The following is a 26,036-nucleotide window of genomic DNA, read 5'->3' on the forward strand; positions in this document are numbered from 1 at the left end:
TCCACTACAAAAACCATCAGGACACATGTCCCACAATGCATTGTTTTGTAGTCTGTAGGGCAGCTTTCAGTCAGTTCAGTTTCCAGCTGTGTCCGGGTAGGTTTGCCCCTTGCTCCCACCCCTTTCTCGCGATATTTTTGTGATGATTGACAGTTGATGTTGGAGCAAAAACAAAAATATATGTCACACACCAGGTGATCTGCGCAGCGTTGAGTTCACCTGGGTGATCTCAAACACGCTTATTGTGCATCTTGGCTGCACTTATTTGGTGTCACAAAGATAAATTTCCATCCGTTTTCTTTACTATTTGTACTGTCATGACAGCGATACTTTCGTCAGTTTACCTTCTTGTTGCATCTTCAAAAGTGCAGAATAAAATGTGACACTGAATTTGAAACAGCACATTGTAATTTCTGCATCTATTATTAAAGCATTTATTAGTAATACAGTGGAAATTAGTAGATTTGGTTAGAATGTTGATTTACGGTATGCGCCCCTATATTTTCTTGTTGTGCCCCTAAAATTATCAGTTAGGGGCCACAGTGCTCCTAGTGAAAAAAGTTAGTCTGGAGCCCTGTAAGACAAAAAATGGAGCTGACTTTCTCCCTAAGGTGAAAGGAGGTCATAGAGATGGAGCCTATGGTGACAGAGGTTATGGAACGCTGGCTGGCTTTGTTTAGTGAAGCAGAGGTGAGGAGTCAAACAATTCATTTAACTTATATTATAAAAAATAAATAATGAGTTATTGGCAAATTTCAAGTTGTATTTTTGTATTTTTAAACAGATCAGGGACGAGTTCCATCGAATAACCAACAAAAACCGGGATTCATCCGTGAAGAGAACACCTCTCCAACGTGCCAGACGCCATCGCATGTGAGCATTTGCCCACTCAAATCGGTTACGACGAAGAACTGGAGTGAGGTCGAGACCTGGATGAGGACGACGAGCATGCAGATGAGCTTCCCTGAGACGGTTTCTGACAGTTTGTGCAGAAATTCTGTGGTTATACAAACCGATTGTTTCAGCAGCTGTCCGAGTGGCTGGTCTCAGACGATCCTCGAGGTCGACAAGCTGGATGTGGAGGTCTTGGGCTGGTGTGGTTACACGTGGTCTGCAGTTGTGAGGCCGGTTGGATGTGCAGCCAAATTCTTGGAAACGCCTTTGGAGATGGCTTATGGTGGAGAAATGGACATTCAATTCCCTAGCAACAGCTCTGGTGGACATTCCTGCTATCAGCATGCTAATTGCATGCTCCCTCAAAACTTGCGACATCTGTGGCATTGTGCTGTGTGATACAACTGAAGATTTCAGAATGATTTCAGAGGTGTTCTCTTCACGGATGAATCCCGGTTTACACTGTTCAGGGCAGATGGCAGACAGCGTGTGTGGCGTCGTGTGGGTGAGCGGTTTTCTGATGTCAATGTTGTGGATCGAGTAGCCCATGGATACCGTGATGAGATCCTGGGGCCCATTGTTGTGCCGTACATCCAACAACATCACCTCATGTTGCAGCATGATAATGCACGGCCCCCATGTTGCAAGGATCTGTACACAATTCTTTGAAGCTGAAAACATCCTATTTCTTGCATGGCCAGCATACTCACCGGACATGTCACCCATTTAGCATGTTTGGGATGCTCTGGATCGGCATATACGACAGTATGTTCCAGTTCCTGCCAATATCCAGCAACTTCCCACAACCATTGAAGAAGAGTGGACCAACATTCCACAGGGCACAATAGACAACCTGATCAACTCTATGTGAAGGAGATGTGTCGCACTTCATGAGGCAAATGATGGTCACACCAGATACTGACTGGTTGTTTGAGTCCCCTGACCCCCTCAATAAAACAAACCTGAAGATTTCAGAGTGGCCTTTTCTTGTGGCCAGTCTAAGGCACACCTGTGTAATAATCATGCTGTCTAATCAGCATCTTGATGTGGCACACCTGTGAAGTGGGATGGATTGTCTTGGCAAAGGAGAAGTGCTCACTATCACAAATTTAGACATATTTGTGAACAATATTTCAGAGAACTGGTTATTTTGTGTATGTGGAAAATGTTTCACATCTTTGAGTTCATACCATAAAAAATGGGAGCAATAATAAAAGTGTTGCGTTTATATTTTTGGTCAGTGTATATATATATATATATATATATATATATATATATATATATATATTTGAAGTGTCCATCAAATGTGGGATATACCAAGGTGATGCTCTGTCCCCACTGCTGTTCTGCATAGGTCTGAACCCCCTCAGCCAAATAATCAACAAGACTGGCTATGGATACCGACTCAGAAATGGGGCCAACATCAGTCACCTCCTCTACATGGATGACATCAAGCTATATGCTAAAAGCGAGGGTGATATTGACTCCCTGATCCACACCACCAGGATCTACAGTACTGACATTGGGGAGTCATTCGGGCTCGAGAAATGCAACAGATTGGTGACAAAGAGAGGCAAGGTAGTCCACACAGGAGGGGTCTCCCTTCCAGAAGGAACAATAGCAGACATCGAGGACAGTTACAAGTACCTTGGAATTCCGCAGGCAAATGGCAACCTGGAGCAGGCAACAAGGAACGCTGCAACAGCTAAATACCTCCAACGAGTAAGGCAAGTCCTGAGAAGCCAGCTCAATGGCAAAAATAAGACCCGGGCAATAAACAGCTATGCACTGCCAGTTATCAGATACCCTGCAGGAATAATAAGATGGCCAAAGGAAGAGATACAGACCACAGATGTTAAAACACGAAAGATTCTCACCACGCATGAAGGGTTCCATCCCAAATCCAGCACCTTGAGACTGTATGCTAGCCGCAAGGAAGGAGGCCGAGGACTTGTGAGCATAGAAGCCACTATCCAGGATGAAACATCCAAGATGCATGAGTACATCAAGCTCAAAGCCCCAACTGACAGTGTGCTCAGTGAATGTCTCAGGCAATGGAGAGCAGAGGATACAGTGCTGGAGGACAGATCCTCATGGGAGGACAAACCCCTGCATGGGATGTACCACCGGACCATAACTGAAGTGGCTGATATCAAGAAGTCCTACCAATGGCTAGAAAGGGCTGGCCTAAAAGACAGCACTAAAGCACTCATCCTGACAGCTCAGGAACAAGCCCTGAGCACCAGAGCAATAGAGGCTCAGATATACCACACCAGACAAGACCCAAGGTGTAGATCTACCACACCAGACAAGACCCAAGGTGTAGGCTGTGCAAAGAGGCGCCTGAAACAATCCAGCACATAACTGCAGGATGTAAGAAGCTGGCAGGTAAAGGATACATGGAGCGCCACAATTAAGTGGCTGGAATAATATACAGGAACATGTGTGCAGAATATGGACTGGAAACCCTAAAGTCAAAATGGGAAACACCTCCGAAGGTGGTAGAGAATGAGAGGGCAAAGATCCTGTAAGACTTCCAGATCCAGACTGATTGGATGGTAATGGAGAACCAACCAGACATTGTAGTGGTGGATAAAGAACAGAGGAAAGCCGTTGTGGTGGATGTGGCAGTGCCAAGTGATGGGAACATCAGGAAGAAGGAACATGAGAAACTGGAGAAATACCAGGGACTCAGAGAAGAACTGGAGAAAGCCTGGAAAGTGAAGGCGACAGTGGTGCCTGTGGTAATTGGAGCACTCGGGGCAGTAACCCCCAAGCTGGAGGAGTGGCTACAACAGATACCTGGAAAGACCTCAGACCTCTCAGTCCAGAAAAGCGCAGTGCTAGGAACAGCTAAGATACTGCGCAGGACCCTCAAGTTCCCAGGCCTCTGGTAGAGGACCCAAGCTTGGAGGAGAAACCACCCGCGGAGGGTGAGAGGGGTGTTTTTTATACATACATACATATACATACATACACACATACACACATACAAACACACACACACACATACACACACGCACACACACACACACATACACACATACATACATACATATATGTGTGTTGAAGTCTCTGCTTCAGATCTGTATTGTTACCTTACTTTCTGAATGCAGTGCAATGCAGTTATATTTAGTCACTTTGACAGATATCCCATACTATTTTGGGGTAAAAGATGACATGGTGACTGTCAGAAGTCAGAACTCTGTCTCCCCCTCTGGTCATCAGTGGGAACCATCTCCTGAGTCCTAACCACACTACAACTCCCAGCATCCCCAGCGCACACTTCCTGGATGCTGCACACCTGACTCATTCAGTCATTTATCAACCACAGCATACTTAAGCACAGCAGTGAGCTGAGCTCAGTATGAAGTATTGTTTGCCACTTTGCCGAGCGTTATATCTGGATATGAACTTCTGTCTTCTGACCCTGACTGTTTGCTGCCTGCCCCGACTCTCTCCTGGATATTTGACAACCCTGTTTCTCTTCTGATGATCTAATGCCTGTTATTGACTGCTGCTTGCCTGGCCTTGATTTAGTTTTGTGGACTTTTAGTCGTGCTAGTCGAACAGCCATCTTGCCTCTTCTAGTGACAGTGATATTTTCAGAATATAGTTTCAAGTTTATTTTTATAAGCATTGTGTTTGACATGTCTGTCTCCTAATGTTTGCTGCACCTCTTGCAGACAAATGACATCACATCCCAATACATAGACAGACTGCTCCTTTGAGAGGTCTTCGTGACAGTCATGAGAAGCTCTTCAGGAACTGCTCTGTAAGTTATTATATAGTGTATTTGGTCTTTACTGATGCCTAGATCCTTAAAAAGTTGAAATGATGAAATTTATGGCACATATTGTATAAATAGCTTTTTGATTTCAGGGTTTAAAGTGGAAGTGTTTAATGTCAAAGTTGTCTATATAAATAATTATTTATTTATTTCTGTGTGCAAGGACACTGACCGAGAGGAGGAGCAGACAAAAGGTCTCGCCATGGGTATCCTCACAGTGTTGGAAGACGATGGTACTTCAACAGCCGCAAATATCATCACTTTCTGTTATTGTGGAAAAAAAACATCGTCCTTCAGGACCTCCCTGACCTGCCAACAGCTTTTGCCTACCTGCTTGGGCTGATCTATGCCTTAAACCTTCACTACCCAAAAGATTTGAGGTATATTTTTGAAACTGTTCAGAAGATTTTTATGGGACTTGGAACAGATCTCTCTGCAAGGGTAGGATCTCTCAAAAACAGACTTTTGGAGTGACCCCCAACAATAACACAGCTGTTGTGTGTTCATACACACAGTGCAGGTTTTTCTGGTGTAGTTTGAGAATGTTTCTCAGTTTTAGACCAGTTTTCTAAATTTTTAGTTACAATCTAAAGAAAAGAAAAGTTAGTCAAAATATGTAACTGTAAACCTTCAGAAAAGTTATATTCTTATTACAGTAATTTTAAGTTTCAAAATGTTTACCTCTTTCACTTGTGTATCAGGTGATGGCATGTTTTATAGCTGCTTAAGTAGTTTCACACTTTGAGCATTTTCACTGCCATACAGTATTTTGTTCAGCTTGATCCCCGTTTGTATACCAGATTTTGTTTTATACACTTAATTTATACACTAACTTTTATACGCCGTAATCTGTTTGTTTTTTTCAAGTTGCAACAAGTTGTAATTGCTGTTCGAGATGCAGCATTTTGTTTGTGTGAATAAATGCCACAGACATTCATAAAAAGAATAAAGTTTTTTAAATGTTTGAAGCTGCAATTTAATTTTGTTTGGAATTTGTTGGTCATTGATAAACTAGAGTTTTCCTATTAACTGTAGGTAGGCTTTGTATTTTTTTAGTTAATGTATAAAATGGTAACAATTACTATGTATACATTACTTGCAACCAAACAATTTAGATTAAACTATAATACATTGCAAAATTTGTTAGAGATTTGTTAAAACATGACAGTAAAGTTACTGTTATGCTTAGGTAAAAATTGTAAGTACAATTTGTAAATAAAATTTTTACCTAAAGTTGTGAATCAAATTTGTAGTGATGTTAATGTATGTATGATTTTACAACTGAAATGAAAGTCAAAATTAAAAGTTCACAAAATGTTACATTTTAAGTTACTGCAACCTTTAGTTAAGTTACCAATATTTGGAATTAACAGTTGTTACAATTTAAAAAATAAGTATTTGCATCTTCTGCCTTAGTTGGGAAAGGTTAAGATTCAGAGTTAGGATTACGTGACATTTTAGGTCACAGTAACTTACATCTGAGTTGGACAAAGTTAGGATTCAAAGTTAATCCACCTTGAACTTTTAAATTCACACAACTTACAACTGAGTTTGAAAAACTTTTAAAAAATGAGTTAGCAAACTCCAGCACAAAAGTTAAAATGTTAAGTTTAGCTTCTTAACTCAAAATTTTGAGGAAGTTTGTTGCCCTACAATTTTAAGTTCTCCTAACTTTTCTTTTTTTTGCAGTGTATATCCCAGTCTGTTGCAGTGCCACACAATTACACCTAGGAGCAAATTCAAGACCCAACGCACCTATGGACAACTGTTTTTGGACTATACGGGAGGCCGGATTTCCCAGAGAGAGCCCACATACTGTAAACCCAAACAGTTGTACTGGCTCATAACTATTGTTGTTACACAACTTAAATGTCATTTTGTAGTTGATTCAAAAATAAAGTATTAAGCTCTTTCAACATTCATTCAAATTTAACTTAACAGTGCTCTAAATTTCAAAGCTTAATTGTGTCTACCACTCAAAAATTTTAGGAGCCCTGAAGTAGCGTCATGACGTCATCATGTTCTGGTGGGAGGGTCTTTCATTTTCTCAACGTTAGCTCAGGTGGCCATGTTGGATTTGCCGAATGCGAGTATGCGACGTTTGAAATTTAAAGTTGAGCATTTTATTATTCTGCAATGCGTTGCGATTTTGCTCCGATTCAAGACGCCCCAACCTCGATTTTTTCCATCAGCCTCATCGCTGATGTTTTCCTCAGTGGTGTCTTGTCTTCAGCCCTGATTCATTTGGTAAGTATTGTTCATGTTTTTTTAATGAAATGCTTTAAATATGCTCTTATTTACTACCGTAAATGTGGTTTTACTGTTGTTTAAACATACGTGTTACGATCATTTTAGAGCTTAATGTGACAAATGTTCATTAGTTAGTCGTAGCATATGGCGAGCTATTCAAACCCAAATGTATTTCTGCCCGTAAGTTACCACATTGATGACTTTTTTCAGAGGTACAAATGATCTGTTATGCTGCAATCACACTAAACGTGATCCGTGAGTGAAATTCGCATCAGAGCCCTCTGTTTGTGACTAAAGTTTGCTGCTGGACATTTGTCCAAAAATGTCACAGACTCAAAGCCTCTAACTGTTGTGTGGGAGGAGCTACCGCCAAAGGTTTTAAGCCTGGTTGCTACATGGAAGCATTGGGTTGTGAATGCAGCTTCAAGCTTTTTTAAATCACTGATCTCCATTTTAAAATGTTTTTTTGTAAAAATCAATCAATCAACGTGCTCGTGTTGTGTTCAGTGTTTCACTGCCAGGTAGACGCCAAGGCCAGCCAGGTAACTTGTCTCCTCCTGATCAGTAGTTTGTTTACTCTATTTTTTTCCACAATAGTTTGTGTATTGCAGTAAATGTTTTGACCAGAATGTAATTGAAACATTATTTTGAACATTGAAAAATATAATTTCGACTTTTTGCAGATACTGAACTTCAAAGAGTTCACCAGAAAGTCACCATTTCACCAGAAAAGAGCTGTCAGTGGGTGAGTTTTATACTTATTTAATAAATTCCTCCTGAACTATTACCATTGTTAGATTTATACGGCAGCATGGAAATATTTATGCACATTTTAACTAGCCAAAGGTCTAAATAGAGTTAAAATTATTTACAATTTGCTTAACATATTTTAATTGCAGGCTGAAGGTGGCACATTGGAATGGAGGTGTAAGTTGTGTTCTGCTACTTTAGCACTATTACTACATAGACAATATTCCAAAGTGTCTCCACAGACACGGCAGTGGAGACACTTTGGAATATTGTCATGTCTCTATTACAGTTGCATTAGCATCTTTCCATCATTTGAAACCATGAAAGCTCATCTGTCCAGATCTCATATGGATTCATGTAGAGTAGATGCAGTCAGAGGAAATTGTGAAGTTTTTACATGTTTTTTGTGCCACTTAAAGCTGGCCTTTTCTGAGACTAAGTGAATTTCTACTTTGCATGATTCAGAAACGGATAACAAATTATTTGTAAACACCTGTAAGAAGCCATGGTGTAACTTGCCTTAAAAATGACTTTGGGTCTTTGACCTGAAGTGGATTATGCCATGAACACTGTATTGTGATCTCACTAGAATTAGCCATCTAGAAAATGAATAATTTTATTATTTCTTAAAGTACCTTAAATAAACATTGGAAATGTTTGCTTTGCATTTGCTTCAATGGTAATGATTTTTTTGTTCTTTTAGGACCAGCGTGATGTGAACATGAGATGGGCACTTGTCCTTGCACTTCCTGTTTATCTGCATGAAAATGCCTCCAACTTCTTCCAGACCTGTCCATGACTCCCTGTCAATGCTTTTGTCTAATCATTCAACTGAAACTCATCATCATTCAAATAACACAAGTAAATAACAACAAAGAGGACTGGTTTATATCATTCTGCAGACTGACAGGTAGAAAAAACTTAGCCAAAATGGAATGGAAAGTTTGACGCATTAACTATTACAGTCCCACCCTGCCTATATTTTTACTATTATAAAATCGTTCCTAATGGTCTTTTAATTATGATTATGCCGTTTTAAGCCAAAATCAAAAAGCATATCTCGTCCTTTAAAGACATTTTTTTCAGCATTACTGCAATTTCGGGACTACTGAGCGCACCTGAAATTAAGCTGCACCTGCTAAATTAAAAAAGAAAAAGATAATTGTACATATAGAAGCCGCATGTTTTATAAGCCACAAATGTCTACATTGTAACAGGGTATAAACAGTGCCTTTATAATTGATGTCCGGCTGGGCTGCTATGACTGAGATCAGCGTAATAAAAAGTCAAAATAAACATCGACGTGTTTTGATATTCTATGATTCAAATTTTAATGAGTGACATAATAAATAGGTCAATTGTTTGTAGTTTGTAAACTGAGTGATTTTTAAATAGTTTTAAAAATGAGACGGAAGATGAAAGGCAAACATCAGGGACTCCGCAGGTTTTTCAAATGGATGAAGACAAACGTGCCACTTCAGAGTCGTCATGTGAGGACCTCCGACTGCAAACAGAAGGGTGAACTTTCAATTTCTGGAGGGAGAAAGAGCGGGAAACGTTTCATTTACGCCAAAGACCAGCCAAAGACATGAAAACGTCACAGTTTTGAGGCGTTTTAGCTGAAGGTGTGGGGATGGAGCTATCTGCCAGGACTCTGATTGTAGGAAAAGGCTGATCCGACCAATATTTTGGATCGGGAGCAACTGGATTTTTCAAAATCAACAAGCACCAGCATTGTCTAAAAACTGCAGGAACATTGCGAACTGCAGAGCACTGCAAAAGTCCTGTCCGCTCGCCGCTGTTACGGGAGGCGGAGTCCACTCCGGTGACGAGTGAGACTTTCACGGTGCTCCACAGTTCCTGCAATTTTTAGACAATGTTGCTCCTCACTGTTCTTAAACATCCTCTGCCTCCAAAGTAAAATAATGATGGGTTTCCTCCTCATTGGATTTCTCCCTCCACCTACCACAGTAGGTCCTCTCCTCCACACTGCAGCATCTGATACAGATTCATCTTCTGACTAATTTGTAAATGAAGGATCACTTTTTCCAGAAACTACCATTTATTGTCATATTTTATCTTTCATTCAAAAAAATCTCAATCATAAGAAAGTTTAAAACAAGTAGAAGTTAAGCTAATAGTCTCAAGCTAACATTAGCGGCACAAACAAAGCCGTAGATGAGGCGGTAAGGAGGAGCAGAGCAGGGAGACTTTAACCTGCTGCTGATTTTCCTCTGCTCCTGATCCACCATTATTTGAATAAAGAAAAAGTTTTAATCTTAAATTATTTTATAAATGTCCTCCATTTTCAGAAAAATGCTAAAAAACTTTTTAAAAACACAATTTTAATTGGAGTTGGTCCTTAACCCTTGTGCTATCCTAGGCACTTTAACATTGGGAGTTGGGTCATCTAGACCCACTAGACAGTGCTCTAAACCTTTTTTCTTCAATGATTTGTGATCTTCACTGGTGTCCATGGATTACATGAAATCTTTCCACCTTTATCCACCTTTGTCATGGTAGGAAGAACACGTCAATGTAAGGGGGGGGGTCATCTAAGATAGCACAAGGGTTAAAGCATCGCAGCCAGTAGATTAAAAGCTAACATAGAATGTTAACATGAAAAGATTCCCATTGACAGGTGGCAGGAATGTTACTTTTGGACATTAGTGTGATGAATATCTTTGAGGGTCTGACCTCATCTGTGTTTTTTGTTCTCTAGTCTCCAGATGACACTGTCGTGGTTCTCCTCTCAGTTGTCGTGGTGACGCTCCTGATGCTGCCGTCAGTGGTCCCACAGATCTGGCTGACTCTTCGGGTACATCTATGCTCTGGACCTACAGTACCCCAAAAAACTTGAACTTGCCTCCACATTTATTCAGAACGCTGTCATGAGCCTTGGCTTGTCATGACAGCAAACCACTGAGAACCACTGAAAGGATGTTTATTGACGCTGAAACATGTTTTGTTGAGTGAGTCTCCCAGAATGGACTATTTGTTGGTTTAAGTGTTGTGTTATGTTGTGTTTTTTGTTGTGATTATTTGCTTTTTCTGCCGTACACTTTTTGTATAATGCAGTTTTATCGCACTGATTGTTTCTTCATCCTCTTGAAATTTGTGCATTTAAAAAAAAAGAGCGATTAAAAAAAGTGTATTAAGCAATCACTGTTGTTTGGCTTTCATGTTTGTTGGTTTTTATCAATGTTAGCTTATAACATTTTATAGTGGGACAGTGTCAAAACCTCTGTTTAGAATATATTTCAAGTCAAGTCAAACATTTTAAGCTAAAGAATTTTAAGTATTTTTAATGCTACACACATTTAATGAGTTACAGAATTTATAAAACATTTGAATGCACTTACATATTTTATGAGTTGAGTAATATTTTACAAATATAGTTAGTTAAAAAAAAAATTTAAGTTGGAAAATATTAAAAAGCTTTGAGTAAATGATCTCTTTTTTATCAGTTGAGGAATCTTAATCATTTTTAAGTTCAGTCAACTCGCTGGGGTTTACAGTGCATGCATAGGGAGAACTTGCAAACTCCACACAGATCAGTCCCAGGATTTGACAGAAGGGCCTTCTTGCTGTGAGGCCAGAGCGCCAACCACTGCCCCACCATGCATCAGGGCGCCATTCGCTGATTTTTTTTTTTTCAAAAACTAAAAAGCATTGATTTATTTGACTTCAGAGTTAAACCAATTGAATTGGTTAGTTTATTTTGTAATAAACCTGCTAGTTCAAAAATTGAGGCAAACTGATATGGATGTTGGTGGTTTACTTTCTTGTTTTCCTAAAAAATAAAGTAGGGTTTAACACATTAAAACTTTTCTTAGTATTAATAGATATAGTTATTTTTGCATGACTCGGTTTTCCTGTACATAACATGGAAAATTCAGTTTATTATTTTGTTATTATTCATTTATTTTCCATCTATCCATCTTCAGAACCTGCTGAATTCCTGTCTGGAGCCCATCCCAGCTACTGTTGGGCCAAGGTGGGGGACAGGTGCGCCAGTCCATTGCAGCAGGGCCATTTATTTCATTTTTATATGCATGAGAGAGATGGTGGAGAAAAAGGGTATTTGTCATCTTAAATTAATGTATACAAAATAAATTTGGATGTGGAATGGCAAGAGTCTGACGATATAAGTATTACGATACACGTCACAATGTGGAGACAATATTTCACTTCTTATTTAATAAATTATAACTTGGAAAAAAAACGGTATCAAAACACCAATAAGTCTGTCACATGAATAAAACTGTAAAATACATTTTATTCAATGATCAGAACATTGAGCACTGCAACTGTATCTCATACACAAGTTTCTTTTAACCAAAGCAAATCCGTGGTGCTTTTCTTTTCGTTATTTAAAAATATTTTTTTCCATACTCAACATTGTCTGATTTTCACAACAAAATAATTTTACCCACACTCAAAAAATTAAGTCATTGGATGAACTCAATTTAATTGTGGGCAGGATTTCCATCCAATAAATATATGTAACCCCACCTCAAAGAAAATTCTTCCATGTAATGAAATATAATTGAGTTAGTCCAGGGGTCGGCAACCCGCGGCTCTTTAGCGCTGCCCTAGTGGCTCCCTGGAGCATTTTCAAAAATGTTTAAAAATTTAAAAAGATGGGGGAGAGAAATATATTTTTTGTTTTAAAATGGTTTCTGTAGGAGGAAAAACAAGACACAAACATTCTTAACGTTTTCCAATGCTGTAAGAATGTGGAGAATAAATATTAAATTTCAACATTTCTGTGCGTCATAGCCTGCGAAACACGTTCCTACCAGCAGGGTGGCAGACCGCTAGGGAGTGATGTAAATGAACCACTGTCAGTTCTGTGCATTGCTTTGTAACAATTCAACCTCCACTCAGCGAGGGGAACGTCACAACGCCGTTCCACGGCTGGGGCATTAAATATCAAGACAATTTGCTCTCTAATATTACCAAGAAAAAAACTCATAACAGTTTGTTGTGCAGCCGTGTATTGTGTGAGCGTGACAAACGTACATTAAACACTTGTCCCAACACTTAAACATCAAAAACCCAATTTCCCCAAATACACAATATATACAAAAACCCACAGTTTTGTTAGCAGTTTTGCTAGCAAAAGAAAGAAATGTTCTGGAGGAAAAATGATTGTTCGACAGTCTCACGCGTTAGAGGGGAGGCCGCTCCGCCTCACTCGCTGGAACGCATTCCACCCGTCAAGGAAGCTGGCACAGATCCTCGTTCCTGGATGATCTGAGCTCTTTGGGAAAATATATTCAGTAGGCCAATAATCCAAGCTGGGAAAGGTCATCCGTATGAGAGATAGCTCTGTCAGCTGTGCACCCCCCCCTCGCGCTCCTGCGTCTCCTTCCAAAAAAAAGGTGTGTCGCCCTGTCACCTGGCTGTCACCTGTCAGCTGGTACCGTTGAACCAATGGGGTGACAACAAATACAACTCATTCATTGAAATAAAACTTTGAAATAAATAACCCAGTTTTCAATCTTTACGTCATGCGCTGAAACTCATCTGTAGTGGCAACCATTACAGCTTGATGAAGTTGAAAACGAATATTCTGATCTCCAACTACACAACAAAGTCCGATGGCTGTCCAGGGTGACGTTTTGCGTCATCACTTTTTCGTCTGTTTAGATCACGTGAAAACATTCCTGAAAAGCAAAGACCTGAAGTACCCGAAACTGGAAGATCCTGAGTGGCTGGAAAAGCTGCACTTTTTGGTGGATATGACTGTGACAAACACCTAAACGAGCTGAATGAAAGTCTGCAGGCGCCGCAAATGCTTGAAGCTGTTCTGTCATTCCAGCGCAAGCTGACTGTATTTGCCAGAGATGTACAGTGAAAGAAGAGAAGAGGATGCTGCTGTGTTTTACCCGTGCACTGACCTGCTAGGCATTTGCACAGAAATCAAACTTAACTGTATTAATTTGATTTTATATACTTTACCTTTTCAAAAGGCTGTTGTTTTCTTTTTTATAAAGGCAGGCTGCGTTTTATTGCACTCTGTTTAGTTCACAGTCACGTACTTTCCGTTTTATTGTTTTTTGTTCGAATCCTCAAAATAAAAATGACATAAAAAATCGGATTTGTTTATTACATTTCTTTAATTTTATCAAAGCATTGAAACATAATTTATTGATATTATAATGAAGTTAAACTTCCACAACAGAGCAGTCACGTGACGCGTCGTTTTCCACAGAATGCACTGCAGGGCAAATAAACATTTAATCGTTAATAATACTCATTATGTATTTGAAGCAGCTTAGTCATTTTGATAGTAGGCTAATATATCTAATATAGATACATATCGCATGTGTTGCCTTTCATTAGAAGGCTTAAATAGGGCTTTTAATATTTTGCGGCTCCAGACATATTTGTTTTTTGTCTTTTTCGTCCATTTTGGCTCTTTCAACATTTTGGGTTGCCGACCCCTGAACTAACCCTCCTCCGGGTCTGTGCGGCCCAGAGACTGCATGTATTTAGAAAATTACGAGCGAATAGATACGTTCTAAAAAGGAAAGTAAGGAACTCCTTAATGTGGCCCGGGGTGGGGGCTGTCAGGTGTCCTCCCTTAAATGTTCTCCTGCTTTCAAGCCTGGTCAATGTCACGCCACCAAGAGTCATATACTCCACTGTGATTGGTTGCTTTGTCAGCTATGCGCACGACAATGAAAAAGTGTCATTCATACAAACTGGCGGGACACATCAACATTAAACTTTCATATTAAGGGGGGGGCCGCAAAATATTATCTCGGGGGCCGCAAATAGCCCGCGGGCCACGTGTTAGAGACCCCTGCTGTACACTCTGGCACTGGTACACTAGCCGCAGGTCGGAAAAATGAATCGATAGTTCGCTTGCTCATAGCTCAGACGCACATATCAGGTTGTGATGATATTTGTCTCTGTTTCCTTCCCACAGATGTTTACGCGCGCTACCTCTAGGCCCCTCCCCCTCCACTCATTTTAGCCACTTACAGTGGCCATTCCCTGTTCTTCTCACACGCATTGGCCGCCTCACAGACAGGACATGTGTGCTCGCGTCTCATGGGTATGTGTGCGAGTTTGTGTGTGTGTGTGTTTGTGTTTGCGTGGGTGTGCACTCGCGTCTCATTGATTATTTCAATGCTCATTTCATTGATCATTGACTTGCCCCTTCCACGTTTAATGTATAAAAAAATACGGAGGGTGGGGGAGGCAAATTTACTGGTGACACATGTGCGACTGGATGTAAAATTCAGTTGTAAACTGTCAAATTTTGGTCGCAAAATGCGACCATTTGGTCGCAGTCTGGAGCCCTGATAGCATTAGCATGTTACCTTAAAGTAAAACAAAACCAACCTGGAGGTGTAAATGTAAAATGCAAATACAATACAGACACGTACCATAAACATACTTGGTCGAAAACCTTGTGGTCATGTGACCTTAAGTTGTCACAATGTTGGCCTGTCATGATGTCATAGAATACCCCAAACTAAGTTATTCAAGTCATAAACTGACCAATCAGATGCCTCAGTAAAACCACGTGGTGCCCCCACCTCAAACTTCCAACAAGCTAAATCGTGATCAGCAACAGTAGTCGTTCTGGAAACGCTGACTCAGACCGACTCAATCACTTTCGAGTGGCTCCAAATGGTGACGCCTGTATCGCGGAAAAATGGCGACTGAATTGGCTTCCTTTGGCTGGAAGGTAAGGCAACTTTCTACGGGTGACATCCTAGCCACTCTATCCCCCTCCAAGCAGCTTGCGGGAGAGATGTAAACAAAGGAATGATGGAAAATGAGCACAAGCTTACTCCACACCAACAGTTCCGCCCACAACTCAGAGATGAATTTCTGATGAACTCCTGCCGCAAACGACACAGGTTTGTCGATTTTAGCTAAAATTAGCCTAATCGTAATTAACAGACCACTGAGATCACTTTGAACATAGATCAGGAGATAATCGTAGTGGGACTGTAGGTGCCGCCGTGACAAACTTTTTCAGCTTGTGCTTATGTGTAACTTGATGATCTTCAACATACGTTTCTCCTACCCTGAAAGCCTGAAGCACCAAAGGTGCATGTTTGCAGTGGTTGTCTGAAGTCTTCAGATATGCATTCAATCCAGCAGTGAAGAGAGTGGATAAGATGTTTCTTGTACCTTTTCCACCTAGAAGGTGGTTTGTCTGTTATGGGCTTGTTCACTTGTGCCCTTGCTGACTGTTGGGAGTTGGCTGTTTGATCACCTTCTGGCTACTCATTGACCAACACCTCTTGTGCAAACCGCACCAATGAATGTCATCTGCTGCTCCAGGATTACTGTCCCTGCATGAGAATGTGGGAGGTCCTTCTGAATTATCTCAGCTGTTTTCCATCAAACCAAAACTCTTCCTCGCCTGCCGAGTTGCCTATCAGTAAGACTGAAGCCAGGCTGGTCTAGAGGTAAAAAAAATGTTAATCTGACACGATCTAAGATCACTAAAGGTGAGTGAGGAGCAGGAAGAGCACCTGAGCCCACGTGACCTGCTAGGGTGAATGTTCTGTGCTTCACCTGGGGCACCCCGGCCCCAAATCTTCCTCTATTGTAACTATAGTCGAACGGTGGCAGGAGACAAAGACCAGATCCATGTAAACATCGGCGCGTACGCGGTGTAACCCTTTGACATATGTTTCACGCACGCGCACTATGCAGGCTGCAGATCTGCTGACAGAGCGCTTCTATTACTATTCGAGCGCGCGGCTCATCACCAGAAAACCTCGACACCAAACCTCTGCGTTACCTTCATAATTCCTGCCGTGTGCGGTGCGAACGTCCCAGCATCTGCGCGTGCGGGTCTCCACTCGCGTGAATCCTCTGCTGGCTTTCAGTGTTTCGGTTTTCCCTCTTCTGCGACGGCGCGTGCACGCGCTACACTCCACTGCAGGTTAAGAAGACACGCGTGCGCACACCGGTCAGGAACATCGGACATAACGTGCACGTCGGTTTATTTCCGAGCTCATCTCTTCTAACGAACACAAAAAAGCGTATGCGTTTTTTGAGCGCATGCGCGTTGTACCCTAAGGTAGCTTCACTACAACGCGCGATCCCGTCTTTGTCTCTCCACTATTCTCTCTCTCTCTGCGCGTTAGGATGTGTGATTGTGTATGCGCGTGCGTGTTCAGGAAAAATGAAGGAAGTGACACAAAGCTCAGCCTCGGGGGGGCTTGTGTGATGATGAGGAGGGTAGTCAGGGTGTCATGGGTGAGTGCGAAGATGCGCATGTGTGCTTGATTTAGAGTTACCGTAAGAGTGACGTGAGCGTGCACGGAGGCTGAAGGTGGTGTATGCAGTGCTGGAGCCCGTCATTCTAACGCTTCAAAACATGAGACACTGGAGCAGTATGGACAAGATGACGTCATCGACAACAAACAACCTCAGCCACGAAAAACCTCTGGGAGAGCTTCTCCTTTGTGCTCCTTTATTTCCATCGAATGAGAGCTGATGATCGGTCAGAATTTTTTACACAGTGCAGAATAAACAGGATAAATAACTTAATCAAGGTTTCATTCTACCTGTTGATTCACAATCAGACCTGATGCTCCTGAGTCTTCCTCACTCATTAAGGGAGGCTGCTGTGATGAATATCTGTGTCCACTGATTGCAGACTGACAATGAAACCCCACATCCACTTCTGCGCTTAGTGGGGTTTATACACTCACATTTTTTGTTTAATCAAGGCTGTCTTTGAAGACATCCGAGGTTTGTGGAAACAGAAACTTTTGTCAAACTTTCACAGCACAACAGAAGTTTCTGATGGCGCTGGGCAGCTTCTATCATAGTCCCACTAATATCTTTTTTTTCTTTTTTCTAACTTGTCCTGACCAACAGCTGAGCAGACAGATGTGAGCTGAAAGCCTCTTGTTTAATTTCACTGTTAAAACAGGGGTTATGAATCTTTTGACACAGTAGATTTGAATAAACCCCTTTGTAATTTATGCTAAACTTTATTCATCTTCGGGGGGATAGGAGGGTGATTATGGAAGCCCCCCCTTCCATAATTTAAACCATGAAGCAGCATAAAGCAAAAGTTGCCAGGGGCCCCGTCCCCCGAAGCGCCGACCCCCCAGACCCCACACCCCCAACCCGACACAAAGAGAGAGGACCCAAGCAAACGCCCCCCCCCCCCGGAACGAAGCCCATGACCCCTAGCACCACCCCTGGGAGAACTCTGGGCAGGACTCGTTGGGACCAAGGCAGCCGACGAGCCGGGGCAACTAACGATTGCCTCAGTGCAGACCCCAACCCGCCAAACCTCCGAGGTCCCGTACTGTCCCGTAGTGGACAGCTGCAGTGTTCAGCCGCAGATCCACTTTTGTTTTCACACAGGAGCTTAGTGACACAAACAGACCTCTGGTGAGGGTTCTGTGGTTTACTTCGGTTATGTTTTCTTCTTGCTTAGTTTTATGGTGGTTGACAAACTTGGTTATGTTTTGGTCATGTTCTTTGTTGCCCTTTGTCAGTCACGACAGTTTCAGGTAATCATGATCCACACCTGTCTTTATTTCAGTAACTGCCCTCAATCTTTTTTTTGTACGGTTTTCAGTTCATTCTTGTCAGGTCATCTTTTCTACTTTGTTAGCCTTTTTTGTTGCTCCCATGGTATTGTCATGTTTCAGTTTTTGTGTTAAAAATTTTAGTTCCTGTCACAAAGCCTGGTCTCCTGCATATTGGGGTCCTAAACAACCAGTTTGTTGTGAGCACCCTCACCCTGTCATCCACGGGGGAAAACTGTACTGTCCAGGTTCCAAGCTGGAGGGCTGGAAGCAGTCCCAAGCCTGCTGACACTCTCCACCACATCAAAAAATCCAACCCCCTTGAAGAAATGCTTCGAGAACCTAATGTTTGTTCCCTTTCAACCTTTGGCAGCAGCTCAGGCTCTACCCACAGAAGAGGATGTTTCAAAAAAAGGTATATATCAGGGGTTTGTAGTGTGAGATGCGAACCCCTCACTAACAAGCCAGCACTCTGTGCTCACACGATTTTTAGAATTAGTGAACTTTCTTATCACTTCTTTAGATTTCTTTTAAAACTACAGTTTTTCTCAGACGCTTTAGTACAATTCTCAGATCAGAAATTCCCAAAACTATTTTTTCAATCTTCACATCATGATGTCACTTGTGCACATCATATAAGCAGTTTCTCACTTTTTTGAACAAGTGGCAATTGCTTTGGTACATCCATGCAAATGATTATGTACAATTCTCTGCTCTTTGCTACATTGTCAATTGTTTATGTCATGTTGATCAAAATGTATTATATAGTTCACTGTGCAATAGTCTTACTCCTCAAAACACCTAGTCATTAGTTCATCGTATAAGTCAGTAACTGCAAAATGGTTGACCAAGTTGTCATAATGTGACAAACATATTTCGCTGCAAGAGAGGATATTCGCTGTGATGTGGATGAGAATTTGTGGCCTAACATACAGGAACGACAAGAGGTGTAGGACGACCACACCAGTTCCTACTGCACTGCCTGGACTGTTGGACAGAATATTGTCCTCTTTTTTTCCCTTTGTGTTACTGTTTGCAGTGGTTTTTTCTATGTTGGTATGACATGGTCTGTCAACAAATTACAATGTGAACAATAAAAGTGTAAATGTGAATCTTGTCCAGTCTCTTGCAATCAAACAAAAAAGGTGTAACTTCCATTTTACAATAATTGTCATCCAAACTTTAGCCATAGTTTCCATCAGAACCTCCCTCTAAAGTACACAGTTATATTGACAACATGACTAAGTCATTTGACTGTCTTGTTCGTAGACAATGACACAAGGACTTGACATTCTGATGGCACTGACATGTTCAATGACATAAAGACTTAGTTTGGAGAGACGAACTAAAGATTTTGAGCAAAGATTGCAGATTTAAATATATTTATACATATATATAAATATATTATATTTTATGTATATAATGTATATATAGATACATCATTTGTTGTTGTTAAAGAAGAGAAACAGTCAGCCTTAAAAGCTCAAACTTGAATGAAAATGCATTGTTGCAGGACTTCTTACAAATAAAAAAATTATTAGAAAGAATTAATTAAAAAATTAATTTCTAAACATTTAGACGTTTTAGACCTCTTTGACATGCAAATTAAATTATTTCGAAAAACCCAACAATAATTCAATAATAATAATAATAATAATAATAATAATAATAATAATAATAATAATAATAATAATAAATCAATAGTAAGTCAATACAAACACTAAATAATAAATAAATAATACGTCAATAAATAATAATAAAAATAATTATATTATTATTAACAATAATAATAATAATAATAATAATAGTAATAATAGTAATAGTAATAATAATAATAATAATAATAATCAAAAGAAGTCCAAAAGTGAACAATAGATTTACCCTAAAAAAATAATCTGGCCTCTTATCAAAATCTGTTTCCACAAACGTTTTGAACAGCCAGACTGTATTGCTAGTTGGTACCACAGTGATCCATCTGGATTAGCTCTTTTGATAGACAAGGCCCACTTTTTCCTTAAGTCTGAATCCATTGGAAACCTGCAAGAAAAGTTCAGTCACTGAGTCAGAAATGTATAAATCTGTATAAATAGCCTAGTATGCCGTATACAGGTTTAGCAAAATAAAATGTACATTTATATTGACAGCAAAATAAATGTACATCATGCAGCATGTTGATAATAGCCCTGCAGCATCATGCATGTCAACATGTGTTCTATTAATGAAGCCCCTGCAGCCTTAAAAGAAAAAAAAAATTAAAATACTTACCTGTGAAATGATATACCTTCCTCCTTCATGGACTATTTTTTCTAATTTTGTCAGTTGCAACCCAAACAATGAATTGGTATTATGCAAAAAATGTGTTCAAATGCATTCACTGCAGCAGTAACTTGACCTCACCAAGATGGCAGTGCTCTCCTCCCATGAGGAACCACGTGATGTCTCCTCTAGTGATATAACTCATTGACTTCAACACATGGATGTGCAAGGCGGGAATCGAACCTGCAATATTACGCTCATGGGTCGACCACCCTACCATTGCACCACGGCCGCCCACAGCAAAAAAGCAAAACAGCAAAACAAGAGGCTGTTAGGGATTCACAAACACTAAAGCAATTAGAGTTACTTAAACACACTGCTAATGAAATGCTGAAACGTAAACACATTTTAAAACTCAAAAGACAATTGATTTCACTGTAGTAACACAAGTGATTGGGTTATAATAAGTACATTTTTCTGACTTTCTCTTTAAATTTGGCTGACTAACTTCTTTACTAACTTCTGCCTTTATTTTCATCTTCAACTCTTTGTAATTATCAGTTTAATCAGTTTAAGACATGAAGCCTTGATTACTGATGCTTTTGTAAAGCTTATAAAATAAATAAATCAGATGTGTCTTCCATTCATTGTAATGAGATACACAAAGAGAAATGGTAAGGGATCGGCTATAAATCCAAGTATTGCTCACATCCCTGTTCATGAATGACTTATGATATGAATTGTCATTTTGTGGGAACTAACTAATTATTTCGTGGGAATTAATTATTGTTGTGTGGGAATTAATTAATTATTTTTTTACCCATGTCAGATGACGGGCTCCGTAAAAAACAAAGACATACATGGATCTATTTTTTCTGCAAGTGGCTGCATCAGAATGGGGAGGAGCAAGGAGATGGTGGCCCACCGACTGGAGTTTAAACGGAACAACTGCAGGATTTTTCTGACTGACGTTTTTTGTCTGCTCCTGATTCACCACAATTTGAACAATGAAATACTCAGAAATTCAGTTTTAATCTTAATAATGTAAAAATTTGATATAAAATGACGGTGAAGTTTCAACAATAATAAACTGTAGTGCAAACTTGGGAAAAATCTGACAGTATTCAGTTGTTTTTGTTTTGAAATGTGCAATACTGTAGATTACAATGCAGTGGGAAAAGCAAAAAAGGAAAAATGAATGTGATTTACAGGAAATTAATGTAAACAACTGAGCATTATGGGCAAAGAAAGTTCAAGATTTTACTTAAAATCAACTATCCAAGATTATTCTGGAAACGTTTGATTTGTCTCCAAGCCGGTTTACGTCCGTTTGGTAGCTACAAACTCTATTTTGTAGCTGCAGAATAGCAGAATGCATTATGAGAGTTAAAGTTTGAATCTGGTAGTGCTTATTCTGCCCTCACTGGAACTTTACTGTGATTTCTAGCTTGGCAGACAGCTATCAGGTTTCTTGAAAAACATCCAGGACATTTTTGAGAAGTACTGTGAAACTGAAATACAGAAATACAAGGATACTCAATAAACTTGACTGTGTTGCATTCTTAGTTCTCAGATAACAAAGATTCAACCATATGTTTTAAACATTCATAATAGATTTCATAATAGCAACAACCTCTGCCAGAAGCGCAGCTAAAACCTCATGTGTAAGTTTAAGGGGACGCAGCTAGAGCAGCTAAACATCTAAAATCCGACGAGCAATCCCTATCATTCTTTCCAAAGCTCCTCCCATGTGGGAAGAGTGTGGTTCATTAAACTCCCATGTACAGCCCTGTTCGTTAAGCTAAGGACTGAAGCTCTGTGTCTTGTGGTGTTATTCCTAGTTCTTTACAGGCACCAACAAAGTTTGTTGCGCGGTCAGAACGAAAGAGTTTTGCTGGTCTTGCTGATAGTGACAAATCTCCAAAGAGCATTAATGAAGTTTGCTGTCAATAGAGACTCCACTACTTCTATGTAAACTGCTGTTGTGACCAGACAAGAAAATATGACGGCCCAGCGTTTTCCTTAGGAAAGACGTCCTCTTGTCCTACGAACACAAATGTTACATGGCCCGAACACGTCTAATCCAACGTGTGTAAATGGAGGAACTTGAGCAACATGATCAGTAGGTAAGTTGGATATTTTTTTGGATTCCTTGTGTCTCCTCTGAACTTCAAACAGATGACACACGTGTAAGATGCTTGATATAAGTCTCTTTCTTCCCAGAATCCATAAACAAGTTGACCTAATGGCTCCTTTTGTGATTTCTGCCCTGGTGTGCGACCCGTTCATGGTAATATTGGGACCATCGATGTTGCAATGTGAGGATTTTTTGGGATGATTGTTGGATAGTTATCTTCCCAAGGAATTGCTGGTGATGTCAAGCAACCACCTATTCTCAATAAACCATCTGTATCTCTGATCGGGTCAAGCTTTCTGAGACAGCTGTGTCTTGAAACAATCTCTCTTTTATAAAGGTTTCTGATCCCCTCCTTGAAGATTTTGTGCTGTATGCAGCGGATGATTACAGTCCTAGCCTATGAGTGAGTCTGTCTTTGGTTCTTCTAAAACCTTAGAAAAAGCTCTGACTTTCACAATCAGTTTATCTACTCCATAAATCAGCTGCTTCCAGCTGGAAAAGCAACCAAATCTGTGTGAACCAAGGTGAGTTTCAGAAACTTTTTTAGCCATGGTTGTTATCAGGGGGTGCACATCTGCATCTAAGTCTGGTTTCACAAGCTCGTAGGAGGAATGGCTTCTTTATCCTTTTTCAGAAAGAGTGGTCCGAAAAACCAGTACTTTCCTCTAGGAGAGTAGCTGTTATGGCTCACGTGCCGTGATCCGTTGGATTGTGCACCGTTCTGATAAAGTGCCACTGCACTGTACAGTATGGTACAGTTTTGGTTGTCTGTTTTGTGTGGAAAGCAAAGAAATGGATAGATAAAATGTTTGCGGAATCTGAAGCTGCTCGAGTCCAATGAGTGAATCTTTCCATGACTTCCCCTTTGTCTCGTTTTTAGTAGGCAATGGAGCATCACAGTCACAACATTCTGTCAAAAGTTGTCTAGCTAGGGCCTTTCCTTATACAGTTGTCGGAGTCACAAACTCAAATGGTTCAAATAGACTGTTGATGGCTGAGAGAACACCCCTGAGAATAAATGGTTTCTCTTCTCTGGAGAGAAGGAAAGCAAAGCTGTCACTTTGGAGGTTCCAGATGAGTCCTTAAGGTTCTCTGTAAAGGGTAGGGGATCTGCACCCAGTGCTAAATCTTTTAACTTTTTAGCTCGATCTTTGGATGGAAAGGCTTCCATCACTGCTTCCTGATTGGATGCTATCTTGTGCAAACGAATGTTGGAGACGGCTAACAGTCATGTAGTAATCCTTAACCTCCTTGGTAGGGTTGTTGTCTTCAAACCATAGGATCCTCAGAAGGTTTTGCTCTTCGCAAACCTTGAAGCAATAGAATATTTCTTCTATGTCTGCTGCAACAGCGACAGGTTCTTTCCTGATATGAGTGAGAACTCCTAAGAGTGAGTTCTTCAAATCAGGTCCTGTCAAAAGACATCATGCTTGGCGCTGGAGTCAAATAAAGCTTGTATCTTTTCCTGGCTTGCATGGATGGCAAACTCCAAAAATTTGCAGGCACCAACATTCTTTGTCCGTAGCGACCATAGGAGTTGATTTCTCATAACCGGATCCAAGAATTTTCTTCTTGAATGCAAGAATGTGTTCTTTCATATCTTGTCTTCTTTCCAGTATGTGACATAACATCTGAAAATGCTTGTTTGCTTGTAGTTTGTTAGGGAGTTTGCGCTTTGGTACCTTGAAGGGCACTGGGGACACGCAACTGTTTGAGTTGTCCAAGAAGACCTCCTGGTCAATTATCTCCAAAATGATTCTATCTTCCACAGACATAGCAGACTTGTCATCGTCGGCTGTTTGCTGAAAGACTGATTGATCAAAACAGTCTTTTTCTTTAGACAGGTCATCCTCATCCGCTGGATGGACAACTGGATGTTGTAGTATTGGAACTTAAATTTCTCTCTGATGTGGAAGCTGCTTGGACATGGGTCAAAAAGAGATGGACGGCCATTACTCAGTACATTTGTCCTGTAAACACTGAGTCTGTTTTGTAAGTTATCCCCAGACATACTTCTCCTATAATAACTCAGCCTAGGTCGAGACATTGGGCATAGGGTGCATTGTGGGGTCCATTGCAGTGCTCTCGAATTGTATATGCGCTCAGTACATCTCGACCAAGCAGAATAAGGATAGTTGTTGTGGTATCAAGAGGAGGGATCTTGTCTCCAACATGTTTGAGATGTGCGTGGTGTTGGGCAATTTCAGGCGTAGGGACTTCTGATTAGTCATCCAATAACATGTCACATTCAATCAAAGCCGGGAGTGGGATGAGAGTTTTTCTATCTAATGACTCCATAGCAAAATTAATGGCTCTTTGTCCCTTAGTTTTGATTACTCCTTAAGGAGTAGTTACATTTATTTTTCATTTCATTTAGTGACATGTGTGAGTTATATCTGCCCCTTTGAGGACAGACACTAGCTGATGTGGCCCTCATTGAAAATGAGTATGACACCCCTGCTCTACACTGAACATTCTTGTTACAGTTTTTGCTAAGTGAATGGATAATGCACAGCACCTGTAGCATATGTGTTTGTCCTTGAGGTAAGTTTTCCTCTCCTCCGAAGGTTTACTACGAAAACCCCGGCACTTCCAGAGGGGATGTGGCTTGAAATGTAAGGGACTTTGTTTGTCTAGGTCCATTGTTCCCCTATCCCCATTGTTGTCATAACAGTTGCCAGAGTCAACAAAGACTTTGGTCTTTCAGACAGAAACAAGTGTCTTCATGTTTTGTTTGAAGAGTTTTTTAGGTTTGTTAATGCTTGAACTGCCAGTGAGTGGAGAAAAATGTATATCGTTTAAAATATTAGCTTGGTCGCAAGCAAGAGAACGGTGGAAAAGATGCTCTGTGAATTTCTTTGTACCGGGAGGCTAGAGAATAGGGTTGGGCGATGTCCCTTAAATTGGCCGTTGACGATGTTTGCTGTCAACCATCGGGATGGACGATGATATCGTCGGGGGGGGGGGGGGGGGGGGGGGGTATTTTTACATTTTTCGTTCTTATATAACTGCTATTCGTTTTTTTTGCTTTTTTCATTTTATTTCCCAACTAATGACTAATCCACGATGATCCAGTATAAACTGAGGGAAGTGACTTTAACAAAAAAAGTAACAAACAAAATAGAAAAGAAGTGGTCCGCTCCCGCACTTCACTAGTCAAGTGGACCGGTGGAGCGCGGACTTACAGCTTTGTGTTTGAGGGGAGGGGGGGGGGGGGGGCTTTGCTACATGAGCGGTATGTGGGAGATTTAAGACTGCGATCCGTCCCGCAGCTCTAAGGGTACAAACAACCGAACTCAGAACCGGGTCTAAAAGTGTGTGTGTGAGCACAGCTCGGATCGTCAGCACACACAGCGGTTTGAGCTTCAAAGCCGAAATGTCGCTCAGTCCTTAGAAAACATTCAAACAATCACGCGGATTTGTGTTT

The 26,036-nt window shown here is 40.6% G+C and overlaps 1 protein-coding gene and 2 long non-coding RNA genes across 4 annotated transcripts in view; 2 read left to right on the top strand and 1 right to left on the bottom strand.

Moving 5' to 3' along the window:
- The window catches only part of LOC105354474 (membrane-associated guanylate kinase, WW and PDZ domain-containing protein 1), a 160,029-nt gene extending 142,490 nt beyond the window's left edge, over positions 1 to 17,539 (bottom strand). Inside the window, exon 1 of the mRNA XM_011477671.3 lies at positions 16,464 to 17,539. The gene's annotated coding sequence lies outside the window, so the exon portion shown is untranslated. The remainder of the gene's footprint in view (positions 1 to 16,463) is intronic.
- Positions 526 to 7,291, top strand: LOC105354472. Of its 2 annotated transcripts, XR_002873578.1 has the most exons (5): positions 526 to 690; positions 785 to 873; positions 4,581 to 4,669; positions 4,848 to 5,064; positions 6,374 to 7,291. It is a non-coding gene; the product is annotated as an uncharacterized LOC105354472 (long non-coding RNA). The 2 variants fall into 2 exon arrangements; XR_002873577.1 differs by lacking the exon at positions 6,374 to 7,291 and having other exon boundaries at positions 4,848 to 5,797.
- Positions 7,430 to 10,765, top strand: LOC111947692. The gene is made up of 3 exons (XR_002873579.1): positions 7,430 to 7,679; positions 8,388 to 8,545; positions 10,407 to 10,765. It is a non-coding gene; the product is annotated as an uncharacterized LOC111947692 (long non-coding RNA).
- Positions 17,540 to 26,036: the final 8,497 nt, after the last annotated feature.

This window comes from Oryzias latipes, chromosome 7 (assembly GCF_002234675.1).
Source record: "Oryzias latipes chromosome 7, ASM223467v1".
NCBI classification, from domain to species: domain Eukaryota; kingdom Metazoa; phylum Chordata; class Actinopteri; order Beloniformes; family Adrianichthyidae; genus Oryzias; species Oryzias latipes.